Source organism: Psammomys obesus, unplaced genomic scaffold (assembly GCF_907164565.1).
Source record: "Psammomys obesus unplaced genomic scaffold, mPsaObe1.curated_primary_1811, whole genome shotgun sequence".
Lineage (NCBI taxonomy): Eukaryota > Metazoa > Chordata > Mammalia > Rodentia > Muridae > Psammomys > Psammomys obesus.
The window spans coordinates 3,785,275-3,806,378 of NW_026592403.1; the positions used below are offsets into that span (position 1 = coordinate 3,785,275).

Here is a 21,104-nt window from a genome sequence, read left to right on the forward strand (position 1 = left end):
TATTAAGCTCTATTAAGTGTTGAACATCAAGTTCTCCTTCCAGTGATTCAAACTGTCATCAGCTGACTAGATAGATGGCTTAGGACAAGCAGTCATTTGACATGCTTTTGTATAGTTTTTAAGGGAGAAATGGTTAGAACCACATCTTTAAAGACTATCATGAATTTACATCTAAGTTGCAGATTGTGGAAGTCATCTGAATGTCTGCATAAGTGCTATAAGATGAAAAGGAAATATTAATATTGTCTTCTTCAAAGGTAAGTGATTTGATCTATGATGTAAAGGGCTTTTTAAGAAGTAGAAAAGATACCTACTCTTTGTTCTTTTGAAACAGAGCAAAGATAGCATTCCTTTTAAGACTCAATTATTTATGTTTCTGAAATATAAGGGAAGAATTATTAGACAAAGGCTTCATGTTTCTAGAACAGTTGATTTTGTAGCTGTCAGTTGAAGTGTGAATTACACAACTTAATATAGGACAGGAATAGCAGAAATGGGAGGAAATAAATGTATTTCATTTGTACATGTTAGGTAGGTTCCATTGTTACCTTGACCTAACATAGCTTATCCAAACTGTCAAGGCAATGAAATTTGTGTTGAGAGAAGTAATATTAAATATTTGTATTTATTCTTTGATAATTATATATGTGTATAGAATTTGGCATATATATTCTATATACATGTATAGAATTCTATACATGTATAGAATTAATTTTGATCCTACTCACTCCCTAGCGTCTAGCTCCTCCTAGAAACCCCCCCAAACCTAGCTCCCATATAAGTTCTTATTTTTTCTCTCATATTCTAATATTAACTTGCTGTGTCTAACTACAACTACCTATATATTCTTAGCAGCGGTACAATCTACTGGAGAGAGGCAAGCTTACCAGAGATTAAAAAATAAGTGTCCTCACCCACCTCAGCAGCTATCAACCGCCAATACTATCTACGGTCAGTTTAGAGCACGTATCTACCTACCTTCAATGGCTATGTCTATAACAAGGTGAACAACAAGTGCAGGTTTAGAGATGTAAAGATGGTGAACTATGCATAGACAAAGCCAAGCCAGGAGAAACTTGGGTGGAGGTCTGTAGTGATCCTGGTATGGAAATCAGTAGTCTGGTCTGAAAATGGGGATGGCAAAACCATCTAGTAGCAGTTTCCCTCCAAATTTTCTTTCTTTGTGTCAATTACTCAAGACTGCTTCATGGGTTCAAGATTGCCTTCAATTTTTATTCTACACTTCAATGATAGGAAGCTCTTAGCCTCCCTAAAGGGTAACAATAAAGCAATAGCAACACCAGTAAGAACATTTGAGCCATTAGAAAGTATTTCAAGAAGTGAAGGTGGCTTTCTTCTTGGCAGCTTGCCATGGCGAGATGGTGGTACAGATTTCCAAGAAGGGAAAGTTTGTGGCTGGTGGCATCTTCAAAGCTGAACTGAATGAGTTTCTCACTCAGGAGTTAGCTGAAGATGGCTACTCTGGAGTCAAAGTCCGAGGTACACCAACCAGAACAGAAATCATTATTTTAGCCACCAGAACACAGAATGTTTTTTGGGAGAAGGGTCTTCGGATCAGAGAGTCGACTGCAGTGGTCCAGAAGAGGTTCGGCTTCCCTGAAGGTAGAGCATAAAGCAACGTAGAGCTTTATGCAGCAAAGGTGGCCACAGGAGGTCTCTGCACAGGCAGAGTCTCTACACTACAAACTCCTAGGAGGGCTTGCTGTGCGAAGGGTGAGCTATGGTGTGCTTCGATTCATTACAGAGACTGGGACAAGGTCTGAGAAGTCATGGTGTCTGGGAAGCTCCGAGGACAGAGGGCCAAGTCCATGAAGTTTTTGGATGGTCTGATGATTCACAGTGGAGACCCTGTTAACTACTATGTTGATTCTGCCATGGGCCATGTATGTCTCAGACAAGGTGTGCTGGGCATCAAAGTGAAGAAGATCATGCTGCCCTGGGACCCAAGTGGTAAGATTGGCCCCAAGAAGCCTCTGCCTGATCATGTGAGCATTGTGGAACCAAAAGATGAAATCTTGCCCACCACTCCCATCTCAGAAGAGAAGGGTGAAAAGCCAGAGCCACCTGCCATGCCCCAGCCAGTGCCTACAGCATAACAGGGTCTTGGCAGCTGCATCGGGAGGCTGGATGTTGACCTATTTAATAAAATCTTGCACAAAGACATTTAGTAAAGTCTTGCACAAAGACATAACAACAACAAAAGAAGTGAAGGTGGCCAATAACAGAGCTGGTCCATCAGAACATGAATGCAGTTGGTGCGAACTCCAGAGGACATGGAGACATGACCAAATTCATCCAGATGACAGCAGGGCCGAGTGAGGACTAAGATGATGTGCAGCTCTCTGACATCCAGTTCATGTGTGGCTGCCTAATTTTGACCCTCGTCTTTATGAGATGTTCCTGAAAACCAATCTTGAATGTCTTAGTACTATTTAATGAAATAACACCATGGACTTAGTGATTTTTCTTAATTTTATTTTATTTTCTGACTTTTTTATTACACTTGTGCAGATTTACTTTTTAGTGTTTCATAGTGTCTTCAGGAGTTTTCTATAATTATTTTTCTCTTAATAGCAATATTTTAAGAATATAAATGATGAGTGTATCATTCTGAGCTCCTCTCTTCTGAAAGAAAATCATATTAAAAATGTAAGCAACCTTTAGAAGTACTGGTCTATTTTGTTTGTCTAAAATGATTTAGAATGATTTAGATCATATGTATGATCTTGGTTTGAATTTTTTAAGTTAAAGTTACAAGTATTAGTCTTAATGTTTGCTTTCATTTCTCTGGGTTCAGTGCCTAGGAATAAAACATCAAGGTCATGTGGAAGATTCACAGTTAGTGTGATAAGAAACTGTGCAATAGTTTCCACCATTTGACATGCGGGCCAGCAGCAGAGGAGACCCTCTGCTTCTCATAGCCTCATCCCCACAAAGTGCTAATACTCTTTACCCTTGCGATGGATAGAAAGGTTTATCTTATTCTGATTTTAATTCATATTTCTAGAACACTTGGTTTCCTTCAGTATTTTATGTATTTCCTACTCATCCCCATTTTGATTTTTATTAAAATGTTATCAAATATTTGTCCATGGCTCTGTTGCTTCAAGTTGTCATCTTATTGAGATGTAAGAATTATTTATAGGGGGGGATCCAAGATGGCGGTGATTAGCACTCACTGTTTCTGAAAGGCAGAGGATTTGAAACTCTGAAATTGGTGAGTGGAGGGGCAACTGAAATCGGAAAATCAACACTGTGGCTCCCTCAAGGAGGAGGGATACCACAGGAGCAGAGAACTTTTTGATTTAGGTCAGATGCAGACTTCTCTGTGAATGGAGAGGAGCACTTTCCTTCTTCCGGCCTCCCGCCCCTTGGAGGAGTCAAACCACAGCACCAGTGGTACATATCTTGAGCCCTGAGAACTGAGACAGCAGAGGCAGAAATACTAGCACCACAGCCATAGCGGCCAGCATCACTCGTGCCCCGAGCCTGAGATCCATGGTATAATCCTGCCTAGGTCCCACGCCTGTGAGTGGCTGGCCTTACCAACTCCATAAAGACTGACTGTACGAGCCACTCAGTCCCTCAGTGGCTGTGCAGCCACCAAAGTCCAGCGGTCCTGCAAAACTGACCAGGGGCACCAAGCGCTGAGCCACAGTAGTGCCTACACAAGACTTCCTGGCAGGCACCTAACCACCCCAGTTCTGCAGCTACAACTGGACTACTGGGTACAGGGGCTGCAACACCACTGAGCTGTCAGAGAGAAAATTTGGCTCAACAGATCCAATCCTGCCAGTAGAGAACAGAAAGAACCCCTGTGCATTTCGATTTGACCTAGAGAGTGAATGTGCCCCCAAGTGCCTGGAGAGCCCCAGATCCAGGGTGCTTCTAAGCTAGCAGCCAGACATCAGCAATCTCCCGGGTACCCACACATCCACTGTAGGAAACAGAGAGTTTCTTGGTACAAGTAAGCCCTGGCTCTGTGGAGCTACCATCAGAGTTAAGGCAAATAACTCCCTGAGCTCAGTTAGAGAGGATTACTAGTAGCTCGTGGGCTACTGACATACTCAAAGAATTTGTGCATGCGATCATCACCAGCATATGCGATCACTTCAGCGCCCAACCCCTTTGGTGATAGCAAGGTGCCCCTTACTCACACTGAAGGCCTCTACGTTCTTTAGCATCCTGTTCTTCAAGGCAAACTTCCATGCACATGCACACACTCACCCTCATTTGCTCTTCTGTGCCCTCAGACTTTCCTACCACAGGTACAGCTGAAGCACCAACACACACTCTGAAACCATTGGACCTCTCTCATCTCCCTGAAGAATTCTCAAGGTGCCAGAGAAAGATGGTACCAATCTGAATTGCAGAACCCAAGAACAAACAGTGAAGGTAATGGTTAAGCACATGGCCAGAGGTAGGCGAAAGAACACACCCAACAAAAATCAGGAAATCATGGCTTCACCAGCAAATCCCAAAATCAGTGGATACTCCAATTCATTGGAAACACAAGAAAATGACCTTAAAGATATGTTTATCCAATTATTAAAGTCACATACAGAGGAAACAAACAAATCTCTCAGAGAAATAGCTAAGCAAATCCAGACAGTTAAAGAGGAAACAAACAAAGGTCTCAAAGAATTGACCTCCCAGGTGGAGGATAAGAAAGAGGAACTAAACAAAGTTCTCAAAGAAACACAGGCAAATATAGCCAAACAAATAGAGGGACAAGTAGAGGCAAAATTAGTGGCATATAGAGAAGAAACAAACAAAAAAAATAGAGGCCATCATACAGAGACAGGAAGCCACATTCAAACAGAAGAAGGAAATGGTGCAAGACATAAAAATAGAATTAGAATAAATAAAGAAAACACAACAGAGAAAACCGTGGAGCTGGAGAACTTAGAGAAAAGATCAGGAACCACAAAAGTAAGCATCACCAACAGAATACAAGAGATGGAAGAGACAATCTTTGGCACTGAAGATACACTTGCAGAAATTGATACTTCTCTCAAAGAAAAAGTTAAATCGTTAATGTCCCAAACACAAAACATCCAAGAAATCAAAGACACCATGAAAAGGCAAAATCTAAGAATAATAGGAATTGATGAATAAGAAGACTCCAGTCTCCAAGGTCCAGAAAATTATCTTCAAAAAAACCACAGAAGAAAATTTCTCCAACTTAAAGAAATAGATGTCCATAAACATACAGGAGGCCTACAGAACACCAAACAGAATAGACCAGAAAAAAGAAAAAAATCCTCACGTCACATCATTGTCAAAACATTAAATATATAGAACAAAGAAAAGATACTAAAAGTATCAAGGGAAAAGGCCAAGTAACATAAAAAGGTAGACCTATCAGAATCACACCAGACTTCTCATCAGAAATTATGAAAGCCAGAAGGGCCTGTGCAGAGGTCAGGCAGACTTTAAGGGACCATAGATACCAACCCAAGCTACTCTACCCAGCAAAGCTTTCAATAAACATAGACGGAGAAAATAAAATATTCCATGCCAAAACTAAATTTAAGCAATTTCTACACAGCAAACCAGCCCTACAGAAGATACTAGAAGGAAAACTCCAATACAACAAAAACAACTATACCCAAGAAAACATTGAATACAGATAAAGTCCCTACAAAAATTAAAAGAAAACAAGCAATGAATCACAGTAAGACCAACAACTCTACAATAAAAGGAACTAATATTCATTGGTCACTATTTTCTATCAACATCAATGGACTCAACTCTCCAATAAAAAGAGAGAGACTACTAACAGAATAGATGCGGAAACAGGATCCAACCTTCTGCTGCATCCAAGAAACACACCTTTGCAACAAAGATAAACACTACCTGAGTAAAGGGCTGGAAAAATGTTTTTTTTTTTCAAGCAAATGGACCCAGAAAACAAGCTGGAGTAGCTATCCTGATATCTAATAAAATAGACTTTCAACCAAAATTAATCAAAAAAAATGAGGAGGGACATTTCATTCTCATCAAAGGAAAAATCCACCTAGAAGACATCACAGTTCCGAACATCTATGTCCCAAATACGAGAGTGCATACATTCATAAAGGAAACATTATTAAAACTTAAATCACACATCTATCCCAACACCTTTATAGGGGAGACTTTAACATCCCACTCTCACCAAAGGACAGATCATCAAGACAGAAACCAAATAGGAAAATAAAGGCACTTACAGAAGCCCATATTTAAATGGACCTAATAGATGTTTACAGAACTTTTCACCCAAACTCAAAAGAGTATACCTTCTTTTCAGCACCTCATGGGACCTTCTCCAAAATAGACCATATAGTTGGTCACAAAGCAAGCCTCAACAAATACAAGAAAATTGAAATAATCCCCTGTATTCTATCTGACCACCATGGACTAAAGCTGGATATCAACAACAATAGAAATAACTTAAAGCTTATACACACACATGGAAACCGAACAGCTTGCTACTCAATGACAGCTAGGTTAAGGAAGAAATAAAGAAAGAAATTAAAGACTTCCTAGAATTCAATGAAAATGAAGGTACATACAACATGCCCTAATTTATGGGACACAATGAAAGCAGTGCTCAGAGGAAAATTCATAGCACTTAAGTGCCTTCAAAAAGAAATTTGTAACATCTCATACAAGCAACTTAATGGCCCAACTGAAAGCCCTAGGAAAAAAAAAAAGAAGCAGATAAACCCAAGAGGAACAGAATTCTGGAAATAATCAAAATTAGGGCTGAAATAAATCAACTAGAAATGAATAAAACTATTCAAAGAATCAATGAAACAAGGAGCTGGTTATTTGAGAAAATCAACAAGATAGACAAACCCTTAGCCAAACTAACTAAAAGGCAGAAAGAAACTATCCAAATCAGCAAAATCAGAAATGAAAAGGGTGACATAACTACAGACACTGAGGAAATCCAAAAAAAAATTATTAGGTCTTACTACAAAAGCCTATATGCCACAAAATTTGAAAATCTAAAAGAAATGGACAATTTTCTTGATAATTCCATCTACCAAAATTAAATCAAGATCAGGTAGAAAAACTGAATAGCCCTATATCCCCCAAGGAAATTGAAACAGTCTTCCTTCCAAAAAGCCCTGGGCCAGATGGTTTCAGTGCAGAATTCTGTCAGACCTTCAAAGAAGTGCTAACTCCAAATCTCTTCAAACTTTTCGACAAAATAGAAACAGAAATAACTTTACCAAACTCATTGTATGAAGCCACAGTCACTTGGTACCTAAACATCACAAAGACCCAACAAAGAAAGAGAACTTCAGACCTGTTTCTCTTATGAACATTGATGCAAAAATATTCAATAAAATTCTTGCAAACCAAATCCAAAAACACGTAAAAGATATTATTCATCATGACCAAGTAGGCTTCATCCCAGACATGTAAGGATGGTTCAATATATGGAAATCCATCAATGTAATCCACCACATAAACAAACTGAAGGAAAAATAACCACATGATAATCTCCATAGATGCCAAAAATGCATTTGACAGAGTCCAATGTCCATTCATGTTTAAAATATTCGAGAGATCAGGAATACAAGGCACATACCTAAACATAGTAAAGGCAATATACAGCAAGGCTATAGCCAATGTCAAACTCAATGGAGAGAAGCTTAAATCAATCCCACTGAAATCAGGGACAAGACAAGGCTGCCCACTCTCTCCATATCTCTTCAACATAGTGCTTGAAGTCCTACCTAGAGCAATAAGACAAGTAAAGGAGATCAAGGGGATACAAATAAGAAAGGAAGAGGTAAAAGTTTGACTATTCGCAGATGATATGATAGTATACATGAACGACCCCAAAAATTCAACCAGAGAACTCCTTCAGCTGATAAACATCTTCACACCTTCAATAAAGTGGCTGGATACAAAAATAACTCAAAAAAAAAAAATCAAAAGCCCTCCTGTATACCCAAGACAAAAGGGCCGAGAAAGAAATCAGGGAAACTACAACCTTCACAATAGCCACCAATAACATAAAGTACCTTGGGATGAAAGGTGAAAGACCTGTTTGAAAAAGAAAAAAAAAAAAAACTTCAAGTCTCTGAAGAAAGAAATTTAGGAAGATATCAGAAGATGGAAAGATCTCCTGTGCTCGTGGATTGGTAGGATTAACATAGTAAAAACGGCCATCTTGCCAAAAGCAATCTACAGATTCAATGCAATTGCCATCAAAATACCAATACAATTCTTTACAGACCTTGAAAGAAAAATTCTCAACTTCATATGGAGAACAAAAACCCCAGAAATTCCAAAAAGATCCAGTTACAACAATAGATCATCTGGAGGTATCTCCTTCCCTGATCTCAAGCTGTACTACAGAGCAATAGTAATTAAAAGCTGCTTTGTATTGGCATAGAAACAGAAAAGTAGATCACTGCTAAGAAGAGTCTTTCAGGTGCCTTCTATGGTAGGCGTCTGTCCTGTTACTTGTTTTCTCCTATTTTCAATGTCCATCCCCTTTGTCTTTCTAGATGAGGATTGATCATCTTACACCTGGAAGTCTTTCTTGTTTATCTTCTTTAGATGTACATATTTTAGTATGTATACCCTATCTTATAGGTATATAAAAGTGAGTGTATGCCATGTATGTCTTTCTGCTTTTGGGATACCTCACTCAGAATGATTTTTTCTAGATCCCATCATTTGCGTGCAAAATTCATTATTTCCTTGTTTTTAATTGCTGAGTAGTTTTCCATTGTATAAAAGTACCACAATTTCTGTATCCATCCTCCGTTGATGGACATCTGGGTTGTTTCCAGGTGTATCAGAGCAGATGCTGGGACTTATAACCTAGCCTTCAGCAGAGTGTAGAGAATCATATGAAGGAAGGAGGAATTAGTATATCCTAGAGGGGACAGGGAGCTCCACAAGATCCAAATATATCTGAGCTCAGGGGTCTTCAAGAGACTGTTTATCCAACAAAGGACCATTCATGGATATAACCTATAACCCCTGCTCAGACATAGCCCATAGTAGCTCAGTATCCAAGTGGGTGCACTAGTAAGGGCGACAGGAATTGTTTCTGACATGAACTCATGAGCCTCCCCTCCCCCCTGAGGGAGGAGCAGCCTAGATAGGCCACAGATAAGGACATCACAACCATCCTGAAGATATCTGATAAGCTAGGGCCAGATGACAGGAGAGGAGGACACCCCCTCTCAGTGGACTTCGAAGGGGGCAGGAAGGAGATGAGGGATAGAGGGGATGATTGGGAGGGAAAGAGGGAGAGGGCTACAGCTGGGATACAAGTGAATGTATAAAATTATTTAAAAATAAAAAATATTAAAAAAAAACTAAAAAAAAAATTAGATCAATGGAACCAAATAGAAGACCCAGAAATAAACCCAAACAACTATGAATACTTGATTTTAGACAAAGGAGCCAAAACCATGCAATGGAAAAAAACAGCATCTTCAACAAATGGTGCTGGTCCAAGTGGACGTCTACATGGAGAAAAATGAAAATAGATCCATATTTACCACCCTGCACAAAACTAAAGTCCAAGTGGATCAAAGACTTCAACATAAAACCAGATACTCTAAATCTGTTAGAAGAAAAAGTGGGGAAGAGCCTGAAACATATTGGCACAAGAGACAACTTCCTGAACAGAAAACCAACAGCACAGGCTCTAAGAGCAACAATCAATAAATGGGACCTCATAAAACTAAAAAGCTTCTGCAAAGGAAAAGACATAGTCATCAGAACAAAACGACGGCCTACAGATGGGAAAGGATCTTCACCAACCCTATATCTGACAGAGGGCTGATATCCAGAATATATAAAGAACTAAAGAAATTAAAAAGCAATAAATCAAGTTATCCCATTAAAAACTGGGGTATAGAGCTAAAGAGATAATTCTTTGTAGAGGAATATAGAATGGCAGAGAAACACTTAAAGAGATATACAACGTCCTTAGCCATCAGAGAGATGCAAATCAAAATGATCCTGGGATTCACCTTATACCCATCAGAATGGCAAATGTTAAAAACTCAAGTGACAACACATGTTGGGGATGTTGTGGAGAATTGAGAACCCACCTCCATTGCTGGTGGGAATATAAACTTTACAACCACTTTGGAAATCAATCTGGCACTTTCTCAGACAATTAGGAACAGTACTTCCTCAAAATCCAGCTATACCACTCCTAGGCATATATCCAACATACACTCAAGTACACAACAAGGACATTTGTTCAAACATGTTTGTAGCCAGAACCGGAAACAAATCAGATGCCTCTCAACAGAGGAATGGTTACAGAAATTGTGGTACTTTTACACAATGAAATAGTATTCAGCAATTAAAAACAAGGAAATCATGAAATTTTCAGGCAAATGGTGAGATCTAGAAAAGTTCAACCCGAGTGAGGTATCCCAGGATCATAAAGACACACATATACTCACTTATATAGACCTGTAAGATAGGATAAACATACTAAAATATATGCACCTAAAGAAGATAAAAAAGAAAGAGGACCCAGAGTAAGATGATCAATCCTCACTTTGAAAGACAAATGGGATGTGCATTGGACGTAGGAGAAAACAAGTAACAGGATAGGAGCCTACCATAGAGGGCCTCTGAAAGACTCTACCTAACAGTGTATTAAAGCAGATGCTGAGACTCAGAACCAAGCCTTCAGCAGAGTGCAGGGAATCATATGAAAGAAGGGGGAGTTAGTATGATGTAGAGAGGACAGGAGCTCCACAAGGACAAAATATATCAGTGCACAGGGGCCCTCTATGAGACTGCTTCTCCAACCAAGACCATATACGTATATAACCTAGAGCCCCTGCTCAGATGTAGCACATGGTAGAGCAGTAACTAAGTGTATTTCCCTAGTAAGGGGAACAGGAACTATTTCTGACATGAATTCAATGACTGGCTCCTTTATCTACCCCCCCCTGCCCACGGATGGAGGAACAGTCTTGCTAGGCCACAGAGGAGGACATCGCAGCCAGTCCTGAAGACACCTGATAAGCTGGGGTCAAATGGAAGGGGAGGAGGACCTCCCCTAGCAGTGGACTTGGAAAAGGACAGGGAGGAGATGAGGAAGGGAGGGTGGGATTGGGAGGGAATGAGAGAGGGGCTACAGCTGGGATAGAAAGTAAATAATCTGTGATTAATATAAAAAATAAAAATTAAAAAAAGTACTATTTATATGTTCTACTCAAATGTCTTAACTTAGAAATATGTTTTCTGTGAGTTTTCTTTTACTTATCGGGCCATCTTTTCTTTGTGGTTCCAATGTTTTCTGAAAAGGAAAAAAAGAGTAATAAGCACATTTAATTTTTGTTACTTCCTTTTTCTAAAATGCTTGATAAGAGCCATTGCCTAAACAAAGGACACAGAATTTCTTTATACTTTATTGTTCTGTACTTTTGATCAGAAATGTTCAAAACTTACAGCTGTCCACAGGCTGAGGGAGCCCTGCCTTGTGTTAGCTTACTTGGGAGAGCTAACAAATGTTGGAAGTTCAGAACCCAAAAGAACACACCCTCCTCTAATTAAGATTAGATTTGCTTGTGAAGAAAGTCATGCTGTTTATTTAATGGATTCTTAAGTATCAGTGCTTTTGTTTAATCACCCTTATTTTATTTGGTGTGGCTGCAAAGAGTAGGAATAGCAAGAATCAGATGCATAGATCCTAAACCATAAAAAGCTTCTATCCAGGCTTGTTAACATTCGCTTAAATCTGAAGATGTGTATTTTAAAGGAAAGGGAGAAGCCAGGCACAGTGGTGCATACCTGTAATCCCAGAACTCAAGGAGGCAGAGGCACAGAGTGAGTGCAGTACAGCCAAAGATACACAGAGAAACCCTATCTCGAAAAAACAATAGATAGATAGATGATAGATAGATAGATGGATAGATAGATAGATAGATAGATAGATAGATGATAGATAGATAGATGATAGATAGATAGATAGATAGATAGATAGATAGATAGATAGATAATTTTAAAAAGGGAAAGGCGGTGCGAGATCAATATGTTGCTGATAGAATTCCAGACACAGTTTATTGTGTTAATGTTGTAACATTAGCTTCTTGTATTGCTTTGTAGTGCATTGTAATCCATCAAATTACTAAAGAACCATGTTATATTCATGAATAGAAAATGCCTTGCATTCCCAACATAGAGACACTGGGGCATTCACAAGAGTTCAAGAAAATAATCAAGTCATGTAGAGAAAAAACAAGCTTACCCATCATTACAGACTTCCACTTAGGAATAGAAATTTCATATCCATGGCTACATCTAGGCACATTTTGCTTGACTGCTTAGGCGGTCCAGTTAAATTGATGTGGGAAATCCTATGCATTCTTGAAAATAAATTAATGCTTTAACAAAATGTTTCATAATAAGACAAAATAAAGAAAAGAACAGGACAAATTATAGCAAATGTTCAGGGAAGCCTATGAACTTTTTCTTATTATTACCACCCTCATTTTTTTCTACTGAAAACATTCCAGCACCATTCCTAAACAAGCAGGCATTTTTCTGAATGTTCTAAAAAGAAGAAAAATGTCTATGGAGGCATACCTTTAGAATTTATCAAGAATTACAAATGGCAGTATTTTTATGATGGACAGACTGAAGACCCTCTATGTCTGTGCGTTTGAAAGGAAAGACATTCGCTGCAGTAGCCCTAGCTAATAGCACTTCACCATTCACACATGTACAGGATCAACACAGGCAAAAGAACAAGTGAAATTCTATTTTTAAGCGAATGCTGTGGATATCATTGCAGTTAAAAAACTGCTGATTTCTGCCTTTAAATAGAAAGCATTTAAAAGTCAAGCATGGGCTACATTAAGTATAAATTGTAATAAAACTCATAGATAAATTATATACTATAATATTACTTACTGTGTATGCCATTCTATAGACTCCAAATTTGAACAAAACCTGATAGAGGTACATATACTCACTTAACATCATTGCAGGAACATAAATTAATAAGAAGGTCATTGAAGTATTTGTGAGGGGAACCTTTGGTTTCTATGTGGTCTTTGAGTCTCCTGAAGCATCTGGAAGTTAAAATTTCAAAGACAAAGCTAAGAAAAATATATAATGTTAGGAAGCAGAAAATTACTTTAGTAAATTCAAATCTGTTTTATAATAGTTATGATGATCTTACATAATAGATTCATATTTTAGAGAAGTGCCGTGGCCAGGTCAAAGTGAAATTCATGCCAAACATGCATTATTACATAGTGTTGCTATGTTTATGCGAATGATACTTTCATTAAGAAGAAAGTCACTGAAACACAGTAAATATTTCATAGCACGTTTTTACTGCTTGTTTGTTTATATGTTTATTTTCAGGGTACCTTGTTCTTGGCTGTCTTCCACAAATGAGGAGGGACAGTTCATTTTTACTACTTGGACAATGATTTTACCTCAATTACAACTCTCAGGATGTTGCAGGAGGAAACACTAGAAGCTTGCTAGTTCACTGATGTGGAAGCTACATTTAAGACAGAATATGTAACTCATTGAAGGTCATAGGGTCAGTATGTGAGGTGCACAGGTATGGAAATGAACACTAAATCCAACTAAATTGGTGTAGGTATCATATTCCACAAAACAAAGAGAACTGACATATGTTGATTATCAGTACATGGATAAAAGATTCATAGCAGCATGAAAAACAATTTTTTTTGAATTTTATGTTTTTCTTATCAGTTACATTTTATTAACTCTGTATCCCAGCCATGTCCCGATCCCTCATTCCCTCCCAGTCCCTCCCTCCCTCCCTCATCTCCACCGTGCCCCTTGCCAAGTCCACTGATACGGGGAACCTCCTCCCCATTCATCTGATCCTGTTTTTCAGGACTGGCTACAAAGCCCTCCTCTGTGGCCTAAAAGGACTGCTCCTCCCTTGGGGGGTAGGGAGGCCAAAGAGCCAGTCATTGAATTCCTGTTAGAAACAGTCCTTGTTCCCTTCACTATGGGAAACCAATTGGTTACTGAGCTACCACAGGCTACATCTGAGCAGAGGTTCTAGGTTACATTCATACATGGTCCTTGGTTGCATGTCAGTCTCAGAAAAGACCCTGTGCCCAGATATATTTCGTCCTTGTGGAGCTCCTATCCTTTCCTCATCAGACTAACTCCCCTTCTACATAATGAAATCTATACACCTAAAAAAGATAATCAAGAGAGCGGACATGGGGTAAGATTATCAATCCTCGTTTAGAAAGACAGATGGGATGCGCATTGAACATATGACAGGAGTCTACTGAGCGCATTTGAAAGACTCTAACTAGCAGTGTTTTCAAAGCAAAGACTCATGACCAAACCTTTGGCAGAGTACAGGGAATCATAAGAAAAACAAATTTTTAATGACTAGAAATTTATCTTTCTCTGGAAACACAAGATCTTAGGTCATTTATAGCTTTGTCATTCTGCTTTATACATGGAATTGACTCTTTTGTACAGACTGTACAACAATGCTACACATGTGAGAAAGTCACAGGATATTCCAGCGGGGACGTGAGGACAGAGGCAAGGCAGTGGAGAAACCAACTAAGAGTGGAAGTCAGTGAACTATGATGTGTAGATACCTCTCTGGGAGGCAGGGGGCCAGTGGGACCCATATCCTGTTTAATTCCACCCATAGGGCAAGAAAACAGATATTTACCCATGAACTCTCAACCGCCTAGTCTGACTTCTCAGTACTGTTTTCGTTGTTTTACCACATCAACACTGCCAATAACCCCTGAACAGACATAGACCATGGCAGCTCAGTGTCCAAGTGGGTTCCCTAGTAAGGGGAAAAGGGACTGTCTCTGACATGGACTCATGGCTGGCTCTCTGATCACCTCCCCCTGAGGGGAGTGCAGCCTTTCCAGGCCATAGAGGAAGACAATACAACCACTCCTGATGAGACCTGACAGGCTAGGATCAGATGGAAGAGGAGGAGAACCTCCTCTATCAATACTAGGAGAGGGACATTGATTTAGAAAAGGGAAGGAGAGAGGGATTGGGTGGGGATGAGAGAGGGGCTTATAGTTGGGAAAAAAGTGAATAAACTATAATTAATAAAAAAATAAATGAATAAAAAAAGAATAGCAGAGTAGAGTTTTAGGTCCTCTTGATGCACGGTCCTGGGTTGGGAGAGGACCTAAAACCCTGGCTCAGCTGTAGCCCATAGACTCTTTCTCCAAGTGGGTACTCTAGTAAGTGGAGCAGGGACTATCTCTGGTATGAACTCAGTGGCAGGCTCTCTGATCACCTCCTCCTGGGGAGATGGGGGGATGCAGCCTTGCCAGGCCACAGAGGAAGAAAATGCAGCCAGTCCTGGTGAGACCTCATAGGCTAGGGTCAGATAGAAGGAGGACCTCCCCTATCAGTGGACTAAGGGAGGGGCATGGGGGAGAAGAGGGAGGAAGAGTGGAATTGGGAGGAGATGAGGGAGGGGGCCACAGCCAGGATACAATGTGAATCAATTGTAATAAATAGTAATTAAAAATTAAAAAAAAAATAAAAAGAATAACAGTGTCCCATACACCTACACAATGAGACACAACCTTTAGTAGTGTCTCAACCTTTAGTAGTGCCTCGATTCCTGCACTGCATACTGGGTCAAGGCAGAAGTACCTAGACAAAGTTTTCTTTCTTTGAAAGCTGTGAGGCCAGGTCATCCATCAGGTCTTACCAGTAGGATACATAAGGTTATTTCATACAATGTCATTACCTTTGATCAGAAAATAATGGGGTGGAGCAATAGTGTTTTCCTTCATATCTGTCATCTCTCACCAAACAACTGTTCTGGAGTGAGGCAGGTAAGAGTAGACTGATGCTACATTTTTCCAGAATCAATTATTTCTCATTTATTCACGTATTTTCTGAGACTATGGAGCTACTCTCCATTTAAAAATGAAAATTCACATTTAGAAGGTTTTATTGTAAATAGCTACTCATGAAGTCTCTCTCTGACTTCTCATATCACAATGTCTAGACTCTTCATGTAAAGAACTGCTGCTTCACCACAGGTGCTGAAGTCACTAGGCTACTCAGCAAACCAAAAAAAGAAATATATTGGCAACTTTGACCTACTTAATTATCACTAATCATCTTGCACTAAAAAATATAAAATGGAGCTTACTTCCTCTATCCCACAGGTAAAGAATCACACACATCAGGCAACTACAAGACAGTCTTCAGCAAATTTACTCTGATCATCTGGCAACATTGTCCAGTAACTGAACTAAGTGATGCTGTCTCACTAGTGACTTAGCCCATTTAGACCTGGGACCAAAGCCAACCACATGATTTGTACCGCTCACGACCGAAGGAAAGTCCTTATCCCCTTGATAAAAACACAAGAAAAATATGCCATTGAAGGTACTAAATATAAGCTTTTCTTTCTTCTGTGACACCCTGTCCCCTCCTTTTGCCCCCCTCTTTTAATTCATCATTGTGTTTTTTATTTGCTGTTTAATAACAGTCAAGGAAACAAAATACAAAATTTATATCAGCAGCATAGATTTTGTTCATTCATCTTCTATAAAATGCTGTATTTCAATGGAAATTGAATAAACTTAACTTGTTTTCAGTTGAAACTTGTGGTCTTTCACATATATTAAGAACCACTGAAATAACACAATTTACAGGTCATAGTGTGTGTGTGTGTGTGTGTGTGTGTGTGTGTTTTCCTAATAGGAGAAATATGCATAGACTGAATCCAAGTGTTTTTTTTTATCTCTCTCATAAATTCACATTCTACCAACACTGGGTATAATCGGCTTCCTGATGAGTAAGGAATGAAATGCTAGGTTCGTCTCTTCCTCTTCTTTCTGTGCTGTAATTTTCAGCCCAATGGAATTACATTCTTGTCAGGGAAGGATATAGTGTGGTTTTGATTCTTAGTTTTCCAGAGCCTTTGTTATATATTAGATCCAGAATGTCCCTACTATGTCTTAAAGTCTTGATTGCTTGAGTAGTCTTATCAGAATGTGGAACCCAACTGGGTATTTAGGTAATATGTACATGTTCATACAGGAGATTGTGGGACATTGGTTTCGCCAGTCTCTCTCTGACTTCTCATATCGTAGTGTCTAGACTCTTCGTGTGAAGAACAGCTGCTTCCCCAAAGGAGCTGAAGTCACTAGACTGCTCACCAAACCAAAATGGGGTTATCCCAGATGTATGTTATAGCTATAGAAGTCTGTCTAACATTTCCGTTTATGTGTAAGCTTTAGGTTAAATGTAGATCACAGCTTTCAAAAGTGCCAGTGTCCTTGCTCACTTAAAGCACAGCTTGTTGCTCCTCCTTTTTCCTTGAGCTGTTGTAAACAGTATGCGCAAACAGTGCACCAAGAACCGGGACAACATATACGGTACACATCTCTTTTGTTTGTGCATTTACCTATTGAACAATCCTCACCTATAAAACACAAGTTCAACTGTCAAATCATTATGATCGAAGAGAGAAGAGCATAAAGGAAATGTGATCACTTCTGAGAGAAAAGGCTCAGCACAGGTTGCACAACCATAAATTTGGTTTTCCTATGGCTATGTGCAATACAACAGACATACAACAGATCCCATCATTACCAGCTACACTGTAAATGTGCACTAAGGATTGTCTGCTGTCCAGGTAAATTTGATATACTTTTGAGAATAGCATCCAATGACTTCCATTTGCTTTTTTGTGTGTCTTTGGGTGGGAGGGACATATGGGATGTGCATGCATATTTCCATGCACAAACTTGTTGTGTAACTGTGGGTTTGTACTTACTTCAAGCATTTTTATGCTTATGGAGTCAAAGAACAACTTCAGGAATTAGTCCTCCTTGTCCAACTTGCCGGGAACATATGCCAAACTAGCCGACCTAAAAGGTTTGGGTGACTTTCCTGTCTCCCTAACCCCCTCTACTCACAGAAGTGCTGGAAATGCAGGTGCATGTGAATACATTCGGATTTACATGGATTCTGAAGATCTAAACTCACACTTGCTCAACCAGTGCTCTACCAATAGAGCCACGTCCCCAGCTTCATCTTTCTTTCTCATTTTCACCCCATTCCTCCCTTCTTTGCCTCCTCATTTCATTCCATTATTCTAGTATTTGTACTGTACTCTACTGGACCAAACTCTAAAGGGGATTCTTGGGAATGCCAAAGTTTGATTTTTGTAGATCTAGGCGCTAAAATTCATGCTATCAAAGAGACAGAATGGCAAAACACTTCTTAAAAAGTTGATTATTGGGAATAACCTCTGGGTAGATATTTGTCTATACCAGTTTTAATTTTTGATAGGTTTGGTTTGATTAGTTTTTGGAAACTTTCTCCAAGTTCCAAGATTAATACTGAGGATGAAATCTACATATCCCTTCAATTGCTGAGATCCTCTCAAAAATGTCTTTGCCAACATTGTTGCACCCAAACGTTCACATGGAAGACTTGATGAAAACTGGCTGTAGCTCCAATATTTAGAACCTCTGGGGCTGGGATGAGTCTTGGCATTCAGCAGTCTTTAAGCTGGCAATCAGATGATTCTGTGGAAGTTGGAGGTGTATGTCAATGAGACTCATGGCTCTCCTTGCCACACAAACTGTGATTGCAAGTCTGTGGCCTGGAGATTACTGATAAGACTGTCAAAAATCAAGGATCCTAATGTTCATTGAGCATCAAGAGACAGAATGTGAAATATATCCTATATTTATCACTGAACACTCTAACACTTATTCTCTATGTTTAAGCTGTGAGCCTGAATTAACTGTCCACTGCAGAAATATGCTTCTCTGAAGAGAACTAAGCATTCCACAAATCTCTGCATATAAAAAACAACTACTTGGAAAGCAGTGTGATAGTCTGCTTCTGTGGATTACCTAACACCCAGGCATATGTAGCCCCACTAACTGGACTCAGTATGCTATTAAAATACAAACTTAAATCCTAGGATGGAGATTTGGGAAAAGGATCGGGAAGAGTGAGGTTGATGAATAGGTTTGAAATACACCTCATGCAAATATGAAATTCTCAAATAATAATGTTAAAGTATATTAAAATAAATAATAATTGTGTGTGCATGTGCACTTGCAGACATACACACACACACACCATCAAAACAGATTTAAAATTTTTATCTCAAACATACCTATGGAATTGAGACAGAATTTTAGCCAAGGCACATCTGTTCAGCATTGTAAAGCACTGTTTGTGAAACAAATTATGAAGCATTATTACAAGCAGCTCATGAGAGTGCAAGCCAGAAACCAGCCAGATAGAAACGTAACTTCCTAAAGACTTACTTCCTCTTACTGTGAGCATCACTCTGTTAAAACATGCAATTTTTATTTGACTTCTTGATCTCTGATTATTTCCTTCCCCTTCATGACTGCCATTGTAGAAAAAAAGTGTATGTATTATGTTTATAATACTACAAGTATAAATAGTTCTAATTAAAACAAAATGGAAAATATCCAGCATCCAAATAAACTTAACATAATTAAAATAATTCATGTAGCGATATTTTTTATTTTAGTATACCAAAATATATTTGTTGATTGTAGGAAGTTAATAATTAATTTGAAATGTTTATAGTAAGATATTGACCCAATAGTATATTTTTTCTTTCTAGATTTTAATATTTATATAATTTAGATGTTGGCTAAAAAATGAAAGTATTTTAAACTTTTATAATTAAATCTATTTCTACTACTTTACAGACAAAAGAGATACATTTATTTCAGATAAAAAAATACCATTTGCATTACATTAGCATTTTACTTAGAGAAACAAAACAGTTGCACTTGTTAGTATCAATGAGCTTATTAATCACTGAGTACATAGACCTGAGTTGATTTGTGTGAGTTTTTATATATGTGTATGTATGATCATCTGTATGAGGGTGCATGTGTGTATGAAGGTGCACACATGTATGCATGAAGGTTCACACATGTATGTGTGAATGTGTATATGCACATGTCTATGAAAAAGTGCACATGCACTTGTGTGTGTGACAGAATATACACATGAATGTGTGTGTGCGCATGTGTGTGTTTAGGTATGTGTGTGTGTGTGTGTGTGTGTGTGTGTGTGTGTGGAGTAAAAGTCAAGTATCCTTCCTCAGACACCACTTAATCTTTTTCTATTTGTGCAAGGATTTTAGTCTTGAAACTCACTATACAAGCCAGACTGACTAGATAGTAATCCAAGAGATTTATCTTTCTGCCTTCCTGGAGCTAAAATCACTAGCAGGGATCAACACATGTGGATTCTTTTTTGACAAGATCCTGGGAATGAGAATAAGGCCTTCCTGTTTGTGTGGCAATCATTTTACTGCCTGAGTTATTTCCCCAATCCTGAAATGACTTCACATAAGTAAAAACTTATACAAAAAGAAGTCTATTTGATGCTTAATTGTTTTTTATTTTAGTTGTTCTTCTACCATACAATTTTGAATTTTATGATTTTCATGAGTTGTGGTATTTGTATGTACTTGTAATTTTGAATGTTTGATAGCCTTAGTAGCATATCAAAGAATGAAAATATCCCGATGCCTCAGAGCACACTTATCTGAATGCTATGAAAATCTTACTTGAGCATGAACAGATGTAATGGTTTCTTCTAGAGCATAGATAACTACAAATTCTGTAGAAATAAGAACTGATATAAATAAGCATCAGGATAAATATTAGTGACACAATCATGGAAGTGACATGGCAGAATTAGGATCTAAATTTATGGACATAATTCTTTGCCATTCCATCTTTATAAGATACTTGTTTAATAAAATTGTTTCTTTACAACTACACCTTCTTTCTTTGGGGTCAGAATATGAGCTTTTGTGAGGAGATCCCACCAAATTGAAGAGCATATGAGTGGAGAGTGTGGTTAGGAAAGAATGGGAGATAGAGAGACCTGGAGAGGACCGGAGCTCCATAAGGAGAGCAACAGAACCAAAATATCTGGGCCCAGGGATCTTTTCTGAGATTGATACTCCAACCAAGGACTATTCATGGAGATAACATGGACCCCATACACAGATGTTGCCCATAGCATCTCAGTCTCCAAGTCTGTACCCTAGTAAGGGGAAC

General features: G+C 38.7%; 1 pseudogene; it reads left to right on the forward strand.

Annotated features, from left to right (window-relative positions):
* Nucleotides 1–1,379: 1,379 nt before the first annotated feature.
* LOC129681301 (40S ribosomal protein S3-like) lies at nucleotides 1,380–2,144 on the forward strand (annotated as a pseudogene).
* The last annotated feature ends 18,960 nt before the right edge of the window (nucleotides 2,145–21,104 follow it).